The sequence below is a fragment of the Adiantum capillus-veneris genome, chromosome 9 (genome assembly GCF_014529385.1).
Source record: "Adiantum capillus-veneris isolate H3 chromosome 9, ASM1452938v2, whole genome shotgun sequence".
Taxonomy (NCBI): domain Eukaryota; kingdom Viridiplantae; phylum Streptophyta; class Polypodiopsida; order Polypodiales; family Pteridaceae; genus Adiantum; species Adiantum capillus-veneris.
In genome coordinates, this window is record NC_140939.1 from 23,675,910 (window position 1) to 23,693,902 (window position 17,993).

General features: G+C 42.3%; 1 pseudogene; it reads right to left on the minus strand.

Annotated features, from left to right (window-relative positions):
- Nucleotides 1-4,840: 4,840 nt before the first annotated feature.
- LOC147450224 (uncharacterized) lies at nt 4,841-10,701 on the minus strand (annotated as a pseudogene).
- Between the last annotated feature and the right edge of the window lie 7,292 nt (nt 10,702-17,993).

Sequence of the window (17,993 nt, forward strand, 5' to 3'; positions counted from 1 at the left end):
TGTGATTGGCACATGGTAGCCTTCATACGTTCGTGCACTACGAGGGGCTACCTCTATGACGTACCACCAGTTTGATGCAGACTTTGTAGGATGAAATATAACCTGCCAGATCATGAGTCGGGGCCAATATGGTAACTTGTACCATAAAGAGAGTTTCTTCATCCGTGGGGGAAAACCGTCATCACACATCTCCTTCTGCTCTAACCATGCTTGTGCAGACATCCTCGGTGGCTCTCTTCCTAAAAAGCCATCGCGTAACACATGATTCTTTGAAGATACACTTTATGACCTTCGTAGGTTTGCTTCTTCAATGAGGGCGCCTGACGTGCATTCAGTCTAGGTCCACATGTGACACATGCTCTGTATCCGCTTGTTTGAAGCCCTGCATGTATACACATGATAATAGATAATCTTGAGAAAAACCAAGATTTACAGTGTTTGAGTTTAAGTGTAAATCACCTGAGCCTTCTGTTAGTCCGAGATAGTCATGCATGGTCCACATAGAATGTCTCTGATCAAAGCATTCCCGTCGACCTGTGTGTTGGATCATATCCACCACTTCTATACCAATCCACAATAGTGGACGAAGATACACTTCCATATTCTTCACTTTATACCGCCCCGGCACAATCAAGCTTAGCCATAGGTGCCCCTTCTTCGTAGTCAACCACGGGGGAATGTTGTAGTTGATGATGACAACGGGCCATACACTGTAAGATGTTGATCTTTGAAAAAATGGATTTACGCCATCCATAGCCAGGCCTAGGCACAAATTTTGAGCTTCCCTGGAAAAATTCGACCATGTTTCATCTGTATGTTTCCAGGCTGCGCAATCTACGGGAATCCGTAACATACCATCCGAAGATTTATTCAAGATTTATTCTCCTCATGCCATGATGCTAGGGTGGCCATGGACTTACATTCAAAGAAATTCTTGATGCAAGGGAGCAGAGGAAATGTCGCAAAACCTTTTGTGGATTTTTTATTCCGTGGAGATCTACTCGATATCTCTCGGAATCACATTTCGGACACTTCTCCATGTCTATGTATTCCCCTCTGAAAAGAATGCAGTCGTTAGGACAAGCGTGGATCGAATTGTAATCCATCCCCAAGTTTTGCAAGATCTCTCTTGCTTCCTCTCTGGAATCTGGCATCACATTATCAGTTGGCAGTATGTGCTCTTTGAGCAATCTACACAACGAAAAAAATGCGATACAATTGTGTAAAAATCTATCAGATCATTATACATCTAGAGTTTTTTAATAAAGTAAACACATTGTAATAGATCACTTGAAAAGCGCTGTGACGCTAGTGTCACTCCATCCAAACTTTGTCTGCATGTTGAGAAGAACCAGGAGCACCTTCAATCTAGACACACGTGCTCCATCATACAATGGCGTATCGGCTTTATTTTTCATATCATCATAGATAAGCCTTTCTGAATCCATGATCGTTTCGATCATTTCATCGATCTCGGGTTCATACATTGCCTCGTTGGGAATGTGGTCTACATGATTATCCCCCATGCTGTCAGAGGCTACATCTTGTGGCCTCACATATGCTGCTTGACCAAAGTGCCTGCGAACACGTCTATTGGGTTGCAAGATTGCTGCCTATTGGCCAGCGTGAGAGTCTGACGAGTTATAATTGGCAACAACTCGCTCTATAATAGATGGATCGTACTCGCCAAATTCGCGAACGTGCTGCAAAGAAATGCGTCTTGTCCATCGGAAAACATGCTTGCATTGATTACAAGGACATAAGATCCTCGTTGAGAGATAGGTGTTTCGGTTGGACGGCCCCACAACCTCGTCACTACTCATAGTGAGAGTAAAAACCTTATAACCTGGACATAAATTTAATCTTCTATTGGCATCCTCCGTCTTTTATCTCTCTCTCTCTCTCTCTCTCTATTCACACTGTAAACTACCTCACATTCTCTAGTCATGTCCAATCCTCGCACACCTCGGTCTAGAGGTGCACGGAGATCAGAACCACCGGGTTATAATCTCGTCTTTATTGGTCAATGCCTATATTTGTGGGTACAAGAAATCTACACATCCACGTCTACATGATAGTGCATGTAGTGGACAAAACCCCTTTGCCTCTTCTCTAGCTGTAGCATTTCACAGCATCTTAACATCTTTTCACAGTAGATCTTTGTTCGAGGTATTACTTAGCACATTACGTGTTGGCCTCCAATCTGAGTATCATGACGTTGAAAGCTTTCCAGCTTAAGGTCGCATCTGTAGAGAGGAAGAGAGGGATCACCGTTCGTCTAACTCTAATATTTTTACCGTAATCTCGAAGGTAGACTCTAATATAAAAACTCAATCCAAAATCTAATCTTAAATCTAACCTAATTGAACATGTGATGATTCGTGGCTAATTGAATATGGTTAGTGTGTGAGTTAATAGGTGTCAGATTCTGATGGAATATACATATTGTTGTGTAACTATTGTTTGCTCTTTGGGCAAAGCGCACCTTCATTGACATGCACGAAAATCTAACCGAAATCTAAAAAAATCTAGTCCATCGAACATAAATCTAAATCTAATTTAATCTTAAACTCAAAATAAACCTAAATCTAATCTAATCTAACGTAAATCTAACCTAACATAAATAAACCTAAATTTAATCTAACGTAAATCTAACTCAAATAAACTTAAATCTAATCTAATCTAAGTTAAATAAACATAAATCTAATCTAACGTAAATCTAAGTCTAACCTAATCTTAAACTCAACATAAACATAAATCTAAATGTAATCTAACCTAACCTAATTCAAATTTTAACCTAATCTCTATCTCTCTTTGTTTTCTCCCCTTACCTCTCTCTTTCGTCTTCTCCCCCTCTCTCTCTCTTTGGTTTTTTATTCTCTCTCTTTCTCTTTGTTTTCTCCTCTCTCTCTTTCTCTTTGTTTTCTCCTCTCTCTCTCTCTCTCTCTCTTCCTCTCTCAATGTGTGTGTATGCATTCTTTGTTTATGCATGTTTGTGTGTGTTTTTTTCTTGTTTATGCATGTGCTCTCTCTCTCTCTCTCTCTCTCTCTCTCTCTCTCTCTCTCTCTCTCTCTCTCTCTCTTTCTCTTTCTCTCAAAAAAACAATGTGTCTGTGTGTCTGTGTGTGTGTGTATGTGTGTGTGTGAGAGAGAGAGAGAGAGGGAGAGAGAGAGAAAGAGGGGAAGGGAACATGAGAGAGAGGAGAGGGAAGGAGCATACCTGGCTCTCCTTCCTCTCCTCGTGTGTGTGTGTGTGGAGAGAAGAAAGAGAGAGAGTGGGTTACCTCTTTGCTTGAGCGCCGAAAACTCAGATCTGAGATTTGAGTTTTCGGGCGCTCTCGGTTTATTTTTTACCCCTGTCGACATCGCTATGGACGTAGCTATGACGTCGCTATGTTACAAATAAACTAGCGACGCTCATAGCGACGCCGTGAATTTTCACTTTTGAGCGTCGCACTACGATTGTCGCTAATGTGAAGTACCTCTTGTAGTGTACACACACACACCTAGAGTAGCAAACACACACACACACACACACACACACACACACACACACACACAAATAGAATAGATTTGATAAAGATAGAGTGTAAGAGATTGTAAGAGATGTAGACATAATTAGAGGGTACACAAGATGATTTAGCATAGTCTAAGAGAGAAGAGCAGAGAATCTTGCAAGTGAATGGCTTAAAATCATAGCTCCAAACTCCACGACACCCCTTCTTGTGGAGTTTGGTATTTAATTTATTATTTGAGTTTTGCGTGCCAAAATTGGAGGTCCCTCTTTCACATCTAGTCCACTTTAGTACTTGAATGGAGCCCATCACTTATTGCATGTCCCATAAGGGCGCATTCTCACTAGAGCTATTTACAAGCAGCCACAATTGCTTATTGAATAAAAAGTCTAAAATATTGTGCAAAGGTAAAATGATCGATATGGTTATTATTTGCCAGCACCTCCTTTTCAACTCTTAGAATTCCATTTTACAAATCATCATCAACTCACTATTAATAAAATCAAATAGACAACACATAATTAACCAATAATCCAGCTATCCCAATTGCAGTTAACTACATACAACATGAGGGTGCCCAGTCTCGTAACATAATCCATTGTGACCATTAGGTGGATAATGATGTTCTTGATAGAGTAGCTGGCGTTATAGTGGAAGAATCAATAATGATTGAGTGGAATGAATTCCACCTTATTGGCACGCCGTGCATGCAAGTGCAAGAAATAGATTGAAAAGGCCTTGGCTACAATGATAGCCTCGATAGTTTGAGCCGATACCATAAGTGATTTGCACAATCTATACTGGCATGGATACATCACAATTTGATGTTTCCATACGTAAAACGTGAGCTTATATCCCAATAATTCCAATTCTCAAAACCTACGTGCTTTGTCCTTGATCCTAAGTCAATGAGCAATACCTTGGCATGGAGTAGAAGCCGTGCTTCATGGAATGGTCTTCAAAGCACTTTGATTTGCAAAATAGGAAATCCTTCCAAAGTAACGTGGAAAGACAAAAAAAAAAAAAAACAAGAAGAACCAAAAATTGCCTAGCCTTGGTGACCATCTATGGCCAATAGAGAGAAAATTTTAGTCCATTTTTGTTGGTCCTTGCTTGAATTTGGCTTATAGCCATGGTTTTTGATAGATTGAGAACTGTCATATGTACCCTATAACCCTCTTGGCTTGGTTCATGCGAAAACCCAATGAAAGACCATTCAGACACATTTCAAAGTCCCCCCAAGTTCGTATGTTGATTGCATATTCCAAACTTTGGAAGCTTCTATGCAATATGCGTAAAGATGATCCTTGCTTCACTTAAGGATATCATAAGAATAAAACATGATGGACGAATGCTTCTGCCAACATGCACGTGCCATGCACAATAAAACTCTTAAGGGCTAAGCCATGATAACCATACTTCATGCAAGCCTGATCCACAAGTACAAAATTCAAGGGCTTTGAAACCTTTGAAGAATCTAGTATGTCCTTGTAGAGTTGAAATAAAAGCAACCTTGCCATGCATTGACAAATAATTGACCTTGTTGAGTTGTACATTGGAGTGAAAATAGGAAAAGTACCTACAATTAATGCAAGTAATTATCACACTAATAAAGCGTACCAAAGATTTTCCCATGCTAAGAGCAGATGCACAAACTATTCTTCGCAAACCCTTGATGATAGAGGTTCTAAATGGCTCCTTGGCCATACAATCCTAAAATAGCCATGATAGGAATCACATCCACTTGGAACACTTACTCCAATTAGGTAAATCTTAGTGTCCAAGCCATGGAAAAGTTGGTAACACTTTGTACGAATAGCCATTAGATTGACAAGCGTGGGTGTTTGTTTGCAAAAAAAAAAACAAGATTGAATTAAAAATAAGAAAAGGCAACAACCTGAGTTAAAAATAAGAAAGCTCAATTAACTTTAACCTTGTTGACCAGTGGAATTTTCTACCACCTTGGTTAGACATGGTACTTCTTTGCAACATAAAATCATGCATGGAGCAAGAAAAACTACGTAACTTATGAAATCTCAAACCTTATGACCTTGCTTAGTTGATGTGCTGTCTCTGTTGATGTTGTGCATATGCTTGCGTTCTCTTGATTTGAATGCAAGAAACCCACCTAGATATAGACAACTTGAAAATGGATGCAAAAATATCTCCTTGCTGTACAATAGTGCATCAGCATGGTCTCAATGTTCCGAATGAGCGTCATCAAGCTTGCCAATGAAAGTCACCATGCACACTTTCATACAGCCAAATGTGAGAGGAGCATAGGCTGCTCATAGGTTGAGTGCATGTTCATTCAAATTTAATGTCCCTTTGGCTGAGCTGAATATGCAAGTGGGGTCTATTTTCTACATGAGGACATCCCATCAATATGGCCATAGCCTAGGGCACCCAATATGAAAATGCATGCAAAAAGAATAGACATGGTAGCTTATTATAGGCAACTTGTGCCGGGGAAGAAGGAGAGCTAGCACGCAGGGAGTGGCTGGCTGGTTGCCGTGCAGAGACAAAGATTACCCCATAGGAAAATTCACATCCACAGAGAGATAAAATGCACAATTTCATGCAAGTTGACCTCGCCACCATCATGTGTGCAAGGGCCATTTCACGCCCTCCATTCCCCCCTCACCATGCAAGTGATCCTTCTTGCACAGTATACCCGGTGACCTCTACCCGCCATAGCCTTGTATGAGAGAGAGAGAGAGAGAGAGAGAGAGAGAGAGAGAGAGAGAGAGAGAGAGAGAGAGAGAGAGAGAGAGAGAGAGTCCATGCATGCTTCATGCAATGCCTCCTCCATGTTGCCCCTCTCCCCTGAGCTTTGATACCAATGTGAAGACCAAGGGACTACCTGGTGCTAATCGCCTTGCCCCAATAAAGACCCCATGTGTCCATATTTTAGGAGCCCCCTTGACCATACATGCCTAGATTAGGGCCTTGTCCCCCTAGTCTTACCCTAGGCTTGAAAATCTTGGCAACAAGAAGAAATCACATTGAACTAGCGTTCTGAAACTCTCTATGGCAACGCTACCCAATTATGGCATCTATAGGCCATGTGAGTGCGCATGTGCACGAATGCATGTGTGCATGATGCAGTGTTGTGCATGCTGGGAAGGGGAGAAGCATGAGAGTATGATTGGAGCAACCTCTGTAAGTGTTTAGTGAGAAGCTCTTCTTTCATATGTATATAATGAATAAGGAAGTGTACACATGGTGGGTGGGTGGCCGAACACTAGAAGTCTAACCCCGGGCAAAGGCGCAACGCCTTTACCCCAGCAAACTCCCACTTAAAGGCGATGCACTGATAAGTGAGACCTACTAGCTTTGATACCACTTGTGAGTGCGCATGTGCGCGGTGCGGTGCGTGCGGGGAAGGGGAGAAGCACATGATTTTGTGAGGGAGAAGGACGAGAGTATGGGTGGAGCAACCTCTAGAAGTGTTTAGTGAGGAGATCCTTATTCATATGTAGATAATGAATAAGGAAGTGTACACATGGTGGACCTGACGTCCGGCCCTGGGAAAAGGCATAGCGACTTTACCCCAACACGCATATGTTGTAGCATAATCTCACTCTTTGCCAAGTGCTTTTTTATTCTTTGCCTTCTTTGTACCACTTGTGCTGACATTTTGCTCCATTGCTTTCAATTCAATACTAAAAGCATAAGAACTAGATGTTCAACTATCACTACAACAAAAAAGGGGGTTATCGACGTATATAGCGACACTTAACGCCGCTATACGCGTCGATATATGCGTCCCTGTGAAACTGTCGCAAAGAGCGTCGATATACGCATGGAAAGGCTTTATTAGTGACGCGGACAGCGACGCGTATATCGACGCTGGTATAGACGGGTATAACGACGCGTATATCGACGACCATAACAGTAAAAATTTTTCCTTGGGCAGAGGACAGGTAGCCTGGCCTGTGCCCAATGAAAAGATGGACACAGGCACCACAACCAGACTTCCTGCCCTTTGCCCAAGAAAGCGAACAGCACCAAAATCAACCGTGCTCCCGCAGAAATTTTGGCAGAGTTCCCTTTGTTTTTACATAAACTTTTCAAAAAAAAAAAATCATGTATACGCCTCTTACATGCTATCCATGTAGGATCTCACATGAGATTTAAGGCCAATGACCATAACGAACCATAACCATAACTTAAAAGCATAACCATAACGAACCATAAGCATAACTTAAAACCATAATCATAACTTAAAACCATAACCGACCAATATAACCACTTTGATCATAACCAGAAACAAAATTAACAATAACCATAAGCATAAGCAGAAAGTTAAACATAACCATAAACAAAACCTGAACCATAACTATGTCTATACAAGAATAGGAGAAATAACCATGTCTATACAATGACAATGACAATAACCATAACCATAACCATAAGGAAAACAATAACTGTTTGAACAATAATCATAACCATTTATATATGTCTATACAAAAGGAGACACAGAAGCGTGTCTGTGTCTCACAAAGCGTATATATGAAATCCGGGCCACTGATGACTAGGCGTCACAACCTGCACATAGGACAACTCACAAAATTAGTATTCATATATAATTACTTAATTAAATCAAATCACACATATTAACGTCACACAAAATTAGTATTCACATATAATTACTTAATTAAATCAAATCACACATATTAACGTCTCACCTCAAGCGATTAGCGAGACTGTAAGGCCGCCCAGTCTACAGGCTCTCCTGAAGCATCAAGATCATTCAATACTTCATAGATACCTCTCCGATATCCATCTGACTCCTCCTGACGTGTCGGGGCTCGATGCATCGCAAGATTCTGCGTTTATACAAAAATCAGAGTAATAAGAATACATGATTCATCGCGTTTTAAAAAACTCCATAGTTAAGATTGGATTAGAAACTCACAAACTCATAGCGAAAGGTGTCGAAGCCTCCGCTGCCAAGATGAGATGTCCCCCTGGTCATATGTCGTATCTGTGCAGCCTCACGCTGCTGTCTGAACCGTGTGGCTGCTATCCGCTCATCCTCCCTGAACTGAAGCCACGTCTCGTGTGGGATACCCGAATGCTTCGGCGAGCCAGTCTTGAAAGCCTTCCGAGCTGCATCTCGTCGATGTTTTACGGTGTCCCGTGCAACACCCTTGATCCAGCTCCTCGGAACAACGTCAGAACCCGGAGCAGACAGGTACTCTCTCAGGATGGTCTCCACTATGTAAGTGACTTTGTTCTTTTCCTGCTGATCCCAAGATGTCAGAATGCTAGTCGAAAACTGTAGCTCCGCGAGCTGGCGAATCCGCTGTCTCATCTCAGTCCCAACTCTATCCATGTCAACAGAACCATCTGGCCGTACAGTATAGAGCTTGGAGGCACTAGGATCGTGTGCCCCCCAAGGTGTCCGAGGTGTGCCAAGAGGTGTGTCGAGAGGTGTGCCTGGGTAGGACGGGGGTCGTGAGCGAGGAGGGGTCGAAGCATCTGTGGACCCTCCTCCACAACAACCACCACCTCCACCTGACGATCACCGAGATCGGCGAGTGCGCATGTGCTGCGGAGATGAGGACGTACCCGCCTCTGTCCCACCCCTAGGTGTGGAAGCGACCGTGATGGGAGAAGCAGGCGTCGTACCCATAGGTGCCCCCCCCAGGCGTCGGACCCTCGGGTGTGAAGCCCAGAGGCGTAGTACCCGTGCCTCTGGCTACCCAGTACTTAGAAGCCTCTGCCATCTGAGTAGGCTTCATCCGTGTAACAAAGCCCATGAATGCATCTGCACTCATAGAAGCCGGATCTGGAAACCGGTCTGCCATACTAAAGTCCTGCACAAAGAAAGTAAAATAAAGCGTCAGAACACAGTTGTTTAAATTAACTTTAAATTAACGTATGGAGAATGGACAAACGTTTCATTCCTGGAACAGGTTGCCCCTCATGTTGCTCCCATCGACGAAGAGAGGCAGAATAGCGCACATCCAAGGACTGCCCGCAAATTGGACATGCATTGTATCCCGAAGTTGTTAGCCCTGCATATATTAAAGCATGAATCAGGCCAAGGCAAAGTTCTTGCGAATAGCGAGAATTTTGTAAATCAAGAACCATTACCAGAAGCTTCTCCGTATCCTGGCCAATCATGCATAGTCCACATAAGAAGTCCATGGATCCTTGCATGCTGTTGTCCTAGTGGTTCAACCGCATCTGCTATGTCGATCCCATGCCATAACTCCTAGAGCTCGTCAACTAGTGGAGCTAGATAAACATCCATGTTTTTTGCCTTGAACTTACCAGGTATAATCAAGATTAATATCAAATGACCCTTCTTGATGGCAAGCCACGGCGGGAGGTTGTAATTGATAAGGCACACAGACCAAGTGCTCCATGACGAGCTTCTCAAGCCAAATGGATTGACTCCATCCATTGCCATGCCCAAACGCAAATTGCGTGGTTCACTCTTAAAATGTGGCCAGGTATCTTCAATGTGCCTCCAGGCCTTTGAATCAGCAGGCACCCTAAATGTTGTGTCAGTGGATCTATTCGAAGAAGTCCACCGCATCAACTTTGCAATGGAACCACAACGAAACATGCTTTTTATCCTAGGAATAATAGGAAAATGCCGCAACACTTTAGCTGGCACTGTCTCGCCAACTGCATCTTGTTTGTAGCGCATTGCTCCGCACTTAGGACACGACAGACAATCTGTGAATTCATTGCGAAAAAGAATGCAATCATTTGGACATGCATGAATCTTGTTGTAGTCCAAGCCAACTGAGGTCAATAGTTGCTTTGCGTCTGGCCTGGAGGGGGGCATTTCATTGCCAACTGGGAGAAGTTGCTCCCGCAACAACCTGTTTAAGCCACATTAAATTAAAAAGCTCTCCAAGTACGTCATCGTTGCAATCGGAAAATGCCTTTTATAAATTACGTACCTAAACAAAGCAGTGATGCTTGCATCTGACCACCCGTACATTGACTGAAGATTCAAAAACGCCAGACAAGTACGAAGCGTCGATATTTTGGCGCCTTCATAAATTGGTTGACATGCCAACTTCCTCAACATGTCTTCAGGAGATAGGCGCATGGCTTCTGGTGCTGCTTCATTAGCGTTCTCCTCACTTGTTTGGAAGAAGGTATCCAACATCTCCTGCATGCCATCGTCTGCTGTCTATAAGTCCTTTTCTGCTTCCATCCTTGGCTCTATATTGGTCGGACCTTCACGCATAATCCTTTTTCTCTCTCTCTCTCAGATGTAGGTGCTATGTCGCGAAAATCAATGCCCGTTCCGTAAGAGTCGTATCGTAGATTCTGTACGGTTTCTTTAGCAAACTCTCCGTACTTGTGTACATGCTCATTACATATCCTACGCTTGCGCAGAATTTGATACTTGCAGAGCGTGCACGAGCATGTAATCTTTTCCTCCATGTTAGTTGATGACGTTGCCATCTACAATGATTATGAATATTGTTTTAATATATATACTCCTCACAATGTAAACTACCTCGCATTCTCTAGTCTTGCCCAATCTCCGTACACCTCGGTCCAGAGGTGTACGGAGATGAGGACCACTGAGTCAAAATATCGTCTTTATTGGTCAAATCCTAGATGGGTAAACACATACGTGCACTCCCAGGTGTACATGGCAATGCATGTAGCGGGCAAAACCCCTTTGCCTCTTTTAGTTCCATAGTTTCTTCAACATCCTACGGTTACCTACGGCTTGTGTAGTTGACGTTAATTCAAACCCATTGACCTACGGCTTGCCATACGCGCTCTTGACATTGCTTAAAGACTACCTAATCATCTACGGATGGTTTCAAAAAGCATAGAAGCCATTTTCGAAGTCCGTTTGCGTTTTTCCATAGAAAAACGCAACTGGATTTGACCTACGGCTTGTGTATTTGGCGTTTCTTCTATCCGTTTGACCTACGGCTTGCCATATGCTCTCTTGACATTGCCTAAAGACTATCTAATTGTCTACGGATGGTTTCAGTAGGCATAGAAGTCATTTCCGAAGTCCGTTTGCGTTTTTCCGTAGAAAAACGCAACCGGATTTGACCTACTGCTTGTGTATTTGGCGTTTCTTCTATCCGTTTGACCTACGGCTTTCTATACGCGCTCTTGACATTGCCTAAAGAGTACCTAATCATCTACGGATGGTTTCAGAAGGCATAGAAGCCATTTCCGAAGTCCGTTTGCATTTTTCCGTAGAAAAACGCAATCGGATTTGACCTTTGGCTTGTGTATTTGGCGTTTCTTCTATTCATTTGATCTACGGCTTGCCATACGCACTCTTGACATTGCCTAAAGACTACTTAATCGTCTACGGATGGTTTCAGTAGGCATAGAAGCCATTTCCAAAGTCCGTTTGTGTTTTTTCGTAGTAAAACGCAACCGGATTTGACCTACGGCTTGTGTATTTGGCGTTTCTTCTATCCGTTTGACCTACGGATTTCCATACGCACTCTTGACATTGCCTAAAGACTATCTAATCATCTACGGATGGTTTCAGAAGGCATAGAATCCATTTCCGAAGTCCGTTTGCGAAAAACGCAACCGGATTTGACCTACGGCTTGTGTATTTGGCGTTTCTTCTATCCGTTTGACCTACGGCTTTCTGTACGCGCTCTTGACATTGCCTAAAGACTACCTAATCAGCTACGGATGGTTTCAGTAGGCATAGAAGCCATTTCCGAAGTCCGTTTGTGTTTTTCCGTAGAAAAACGCAACCGGATTTGACCTACGGCTTGTGTATTTGGCGTTTCTTCTATCCGTTTGACCTACAGCTTGCCATATGCGCTCTTGACATTGCCTAAAGACTACCTAATCGTCTACGGATAGTTCAGAAGGCATAGAAGCCATTTTCGAAGTTCGTTTTTGTTTTTCCGAAGAAGAACGCAATCGGATTTGACCTACGGCTTGTGTATTTGGCGTCTCTTCTATCCGTTTAACCTACGGCTTGCCATACGCGCTCTTGACATTGCCTAAAGACTACCTAATCGTCTATAGATGGTTTAAGTAGGCATAGAAGCCATTTTCGAAGTCCGTTTGCATTTTTTCGTAAAAAAACGCAACCGGATTTGACCTACGGCTTGTGTATTTGACGTTAATTTAAACCCATTGACCTATGGATTTCCATACGCGCTATTGACATTGCTTTAAGACTACCTAATGAACTACAGATGGTTTCAGCTAGCTGTTTTAGCTGCTTAGTCCACACCCAGCGGTTTAGGATTCCATAATATGTTATTTTGTCATTTTGTTATTCTAACCTAGTATGAGTCTACCACATTGTAACTTTCTGGTCTCATAGGTCACTTTGGCCTTTTGAAGAGTTAACATAACATTTCATTTCATTTCTTTCTTTAATTTTAATTTTCTACGCAAACCATAACTCTCTCTCTCTCTAGTTTTAATTTCCTACGCACATTTTTCTCTCTCTTTAATTTCCTACACACACACACACACACTTCTCTCTTTCTCTCTCTTTCCTACACACACACACACACACACACTTCTCTCTCTCTCTTTCCGACACACACACACACACCGCTCTCTATCTCTCTCTTTAATTTCCTACACGCACACACACTTCTCTCTTTCTCTCTCTCTCTCTCTCTCTCTCTCTCTCTCTCTCTCTCTTTCCTACACACACACACACACACCGCTCTCTCTCTCTCTCTCTCTCTCTCTCTCTCTCTCTCTCTCTCTCTCTCTCTCTTCCTACACACACACACGCACCGCTCTCTCTCTCTCTCTCTCTCTCTCTCTCTCTCTTTCCTACACACACACACACACGATGTGGAGAGAGAGAGATAGAGATAGAGATAGAGAGAGAGAGAGAGAGAGAGGGGGGGGGGGGGTTAGGGGGGGGAAGAGTGCCATAATACCTCGCAACAGGTTTCGGCCAAGATCTGAGAACGCGCGCATTGAGGGCGAAAATGGCCCCTTCGCGCGGGTTCGGCTTTTTTCCCCCCAAATTACTTCCTTCGATACCTGCGTCGATATACGCGTGGGAAAATTAGTCTTTCGACGCGTATATCCACAGTCATATCGATGCAGGTATCGACGCGTATATCGACGGACGGTAAGTACATCGATATGAGCGTGGAAAGGCACGGGCGTCGATATATAAAGCGTCGATAACTTTGGGTTATGTTGTAGTGTATAGAAGTATTTTTCTACTTCTCAATATTTATTAGAAAAAAAATCATGAAGAAACCAATCAAATCTAGACAACGTGTGATTTGCAATGCACTCTTGTCAATCCACATGATATTGGCCATATATGTTGTGAGCAATTATACACAATGCAATGCACTCTCTACCTGGAATTATGCATACAACAACGAGCTATGAATTTTTCAATGCAATTATAAATATGAGGAATGATTATACACCCTTTGCAATTTGCAGACAGTAAGACATCTATTTTCACATGCTACACAAAATAATCAACTTTTACATTGAAACAATGATAATTATTTGCAAAACACAAACGAAAGCAATAATATCTATGATCGTCCATCTCATGCACTAACAATCTTTGTCATAAAATCAAATATCTAACCAACTCAAATGATTTTCTCATATTAAATTGATCATTTAATGTGGGAGAATAAACGAGAATAAGGGTTAGAATATAGACATTTGCTTATGGATCTGAAAGGACAAGGGGTAGAATGGCATGCGGTTCTCCTCCCAACCTCCCTACTTATAGCCCTTGGCCCTTGCAAGTAGGTCCCCTTAACGCATGCTTGGCCCTCGGCTCCTAGCCGTACTGAGCCATTCAGTCCTTGGCCATTGGCCGGCTGCCCGATCCTACCATTGTCCTGACATTACTCCCCCCTTGGATAAGCGTTTTTGTCTGCGACAAAACAAGTGATGGTATCTTCATAAGAACACTAATGTTTTCCACCGTGACATCCCTCATGGATCCTTTGAGCAGAACCCGGTTCAGTAGGAGGTTCAATGAAACCAAGAGTAACATCTTGATTTTCTACATTGTTGTCCATTTGCAACCATCTGATGGTATCGATTTCTATCAAAACATAGTGTGTAGACTCTATTTAGAACGCTCATGAGCATGGTAAATGAGTTTATCACAACAAAGATGTACCAAAAAGAACCCCTCTTGTTACTTTCCATGAAAATAATTTGCTGACATAACTCATCAGCCAAGTTTAAGTCCTTGACTTGTTCTCAATTTTCATCATCAGTAAACAACCCCACCCTAACGAGTGTTCAAGGTTGAGAACTTGACTTATACATGAAGAGACTAAACCTAGTCGCAAAACATGCCTTAACTGATAGTAAGTAAACTCCAAGACGAGCAATAAATGCTTATTAATTGGAGTGCTTTGTGCTAATATACACACTTTTCATATCATTTAGTCCAAGATTACACTTTGTAATCTGCCTATCCCCTTGGATAACTGACAGTACTGAGGTGTGTTTCCCCATGGTTTACAGACAATCTTCCCAGATGACTGGTAAACGGGGATCACAACATCTTACAACATTCCACAAGAACCCAAACCAAGCCATGACCTCTATTGGTGATTGGTAGAACTAAAAGAAATCTCATAGAGATACTGACAGTACTGAGGTGTGTTTCCCCATGGTTTACAGACAATCTTCCCAGATGACTGGTAAACGGGGATCACAACATCTTACAACATTCCACAAGAACCCAAACCAAGCCATGACCTCTATTGGTAGAACTAAAAGAAATCTCATAGAGATACTGTACCTAGAGTGTAAAATGCTTCATACGCAACAACTTGATGAATATGCATGCCATTCCAAATCAGCCTTTGCTAAACACTAGGGCCCATCCTTACCCATACTTATGGTAAATGTGATGCGCGTAGCACACATTAAAGAGGAATGGAAATAGTTCTGAAAAGAAACTAAATACATTCACTTGCAATCATTTGCAAGCCTTGCTGAAATGTCTGAACCATAATAAAAGGTGAAACAATGATCACTTCTAGGTACAAACAATGAAACTTTTTCATTAACAACTCATAGCCTTTCTATATGTAAAACAACCATCTGTAATGTTGTTTAGCAGCACTTGTACCTTAATAAGTCATTCTAAGTATTCGACAATTTCTGGCCACTGAAATTGCTCTTGATACGTCGTGTTGAAAATGGTCTAGAAAACAGATGGGACCAGCACCTAGGGACATCGTCGCAACACATAATTGAAATAGCGGCGCCAGTGTCTGTCCCAAAGACTCATATTCACCACATGTGGAATATGTCTCAAATAAGGATGGCCAAAAAAGCGACATCCAGCAAGTACAAGATGTACTTGTGTGTGGAGGTAACTGAAAAACACTCCGGGAACAGGAGTGAGAGGGACCCTCATTAGCCTTGCTCCACATTGGCTAAACCGAACTCCTTGAGTCCCTAGACCATGTTGTATCCCATGTGACAACATGTGCTAAATCGAATCCGACAAGTGGGTTCATAACACCATAATGTACATTGGAGACTACGGCCCAAAATACTTGTTTCGACATGCCCTTGGCATGGCCCTGGGGATTGAATTGAAAATTCAGTTACCTGTATTCAAATGCACAGGAGCATGTCTCCCATCTGTGAAAAAACCAAGCAACATTGCATTGGAAACCCTGGGTGTTGCCTTTGCAAGCCAAACCCATTGGGTAGAATCTACATAGTCAAACCCCTTGGTAAGACCCTTTGTAGAAACCGTTCAGCTAGCAGGTAACTGTAATCAACATTGGAAACCCTGGGTGTTGCCTTTGCAAGCCAAGCCCGTTGGGTAGAATCTACATAGTCAAACCCCTTGGTAAGACCCTTTGTAGAAACCGTTCAACTAGCAGGTAACTGTAATCAACATAGTTAACCGTGTATAAAAATGATTAGAATCAACTTGAATGTTGAATTTGTGCACTACCCCCTGGTAGATTGCAGATGTTTTTCCTTGAAAGTACAACTTGGATAGATCAATAGTGATCCTCAATGCCTATGGGGTGCTTTACTAAACACCCGTTGGGTCGTACCCCAAAACTGGGATGCCATAGACACTCATAGTGCTATAGAGAGAGCAAGAAATCCACCCAAGTGAGATGCCTAGCTCGTATGAACAGCCGTGCTGTCTCAACTGTTTGCTGCCTCTAGATTCCGTGGTATAGATCAACAAATGTGAGTTGAAGATTAAAAAACTCAACTTAAGCGTCACACTAAAAGCATGTAGTGCAAAAATGACACCCTAAACATTCGTAATGACAAGACTCTTTCTTGTTCATTAACGTTGATGTGTTCGATGTGTACTCCACTGGGCAGATCTGTTCGATCTTAAGAACAAGTACCCAAGGAATTCCAAGAGTTGTGTCTTACCCGAAATCTGACAATGAATCTTAGCCAGCGTGTGTGGCTCATAGCCGTTATGGCAATTAGTGTTTAATCGTGGAACCAATGAAGACTAATTTGGATGACATCTTGCCCAATTTGTAGCTGAGAGTTAGAGCACCTTGGCTCAGACTGACTCACAAGTTTTCATTATTCTTAGAGAGAAAAAAGAAAGAGAGAGAAGAAGAGCATGCTGGCTGAGGAACTTTTCGTAAATTTCTAGAGTGTGTACCTAGAATGTGTGCACTTAGGCATCTTCTGCTTGTTTTGTAGCTTATCCTTTAAGCATACCACGGATTTTTGGTATGACGCTCTCATCGAGATAGGTAACAGAAAAACACAAAACATATCCTGACGCACCTACCCTACAGGGGTCGTGTTTTTTAGGTTCTTCGTAGTGTTGTTGTGCGTTGACAGCAACCAAAAGTATGTGAAACAATCCAAAACTTATCTTGTCCTTGACAAAGTGTGTTATAACAGAAGCATAATCCATGATGTGGTGGAGTTTAGTCCACTTGGCTAGCATGCCTTGCATGTAAGGTTGTAATCCCTTGGCTACTGTGACGGTCTCAAGCGCGAGAGCCAAAACCATAAGTGCCTTGCACAGTCTGTCGTGGTTGTGATACATCATAACGTGATGTCGCTACGCCTAAAATGGAAACAAATTTTTGATCGTACCAGTTCCCCAAACTTGCATGCCCATGCCCTTGATGCCAAGTCAATGGGTAGTATCTTAACACGATTTAGAAGCCTTGCTTCATGTGAAACTGGCAAAGCACCTTGCTTTGCATAACAAACAATGTAAATATGTTTTCATGAAAAAACAAACAAAACATAAATTTGTCCGACTTGGTTGTTCTACTGTAACCAGTTGTCTTTAGATGTCAAGGAAAAAATCGCTCAAATGCAGCTCATAGCCCTATCTGTTGCGCGAGCGAGAATTATTGTATATATCATATACACCCATCTAGTATGTAATGAAATAACCTACAATCATATTGCCAATTTTTGCGCCAATTATGTATGCTTGTAGCATAGTCCAATTGCAAGAATCTTCGATGCAAGATGCCCAAACAGATACTGGTACCGGCGTTCAAAGAG